The 499-nt window shown below is 44.1% G+C and overlaps 1 non-coding gene across 1 annotated transcript; it reads left to right on the top strand.

Moving 5' to 3' along the window:
• Nucleotides 1-198: 198 nt before the first annotated feature.
• Nucleotides 199-302, top strand: LOC127746247 (small nucleolar RNA R71). The gene has a single exon (XR_008007867.1). It is a non-coding gene; the product is annotated as a small nucleolar RNA R71 (small nucleolar RNA).
• The last annotated feature ends 197 nt before the right edge of the window (nucleotides 303-499 follow it).

The following is a 499-nucleotide window of genomic DNA, read 5'->3' as shown; positions in this document are numbered from 1 at the left end:
AGCTCCATGACTCCCTTAGTGTTGTGTCTCTCTGAAGCATAGTAGTACTCATTCTCAGCCACTGTCTCAATCACTTCAATGCCTTCTTCCACAGTCTTTTTCCTGTTCAATGAACCTCTTGATGAATGGTCTACAGCCTTCCTTGATTCATAAGAAAGTCCATCATAGAAAATATGCAATTGCACCCAGTCATGGAACATGTCTGGTGGGCATTTCTTTATCAAATCCTTGAACCTCTCCCATGCCTCGTAGAGAGTTTCACCATCTTGTTGTCTAAAAGTCTGAACCTCAGATCGAAGCCTATTGACCTTTTGTGGGGGGTAGAAACGTACCAGAAACTTGCTTTCCACCTCATCCCAGGTTGTTAGGCTCCCCCTTGGAAATGATTCCAGCCACTTAGCTGCCTTGTCCCTAAGTGAAAATGGGAACAAGAGCAGTTTATAAGCATCTTCCAGGACTCCATTGGACTTCACTGTGTCACAAATTCTCAGGAATTTGG

This window comes from Arachis duranensis, chromosome 3 (assembly GCF_000817695.3).
Source record: "Arachis duranensis cultivar V14167 chromosome 3, aradu.V14167.gnm2.J7QH, whole genome shotgun sequence".
Taxonomy (NCBI): domain Eukaryota; kingdom Viridiplantae; phylum Streptophyta; class Magnoliopsida; order Fabales; family Fabaceae; genus Arachis; species Arachis duranensis.
Note: the sequence above shows the minus strand (reverse complement) of the source record. Positions and strands in the feature narration are given on the sequence as shown.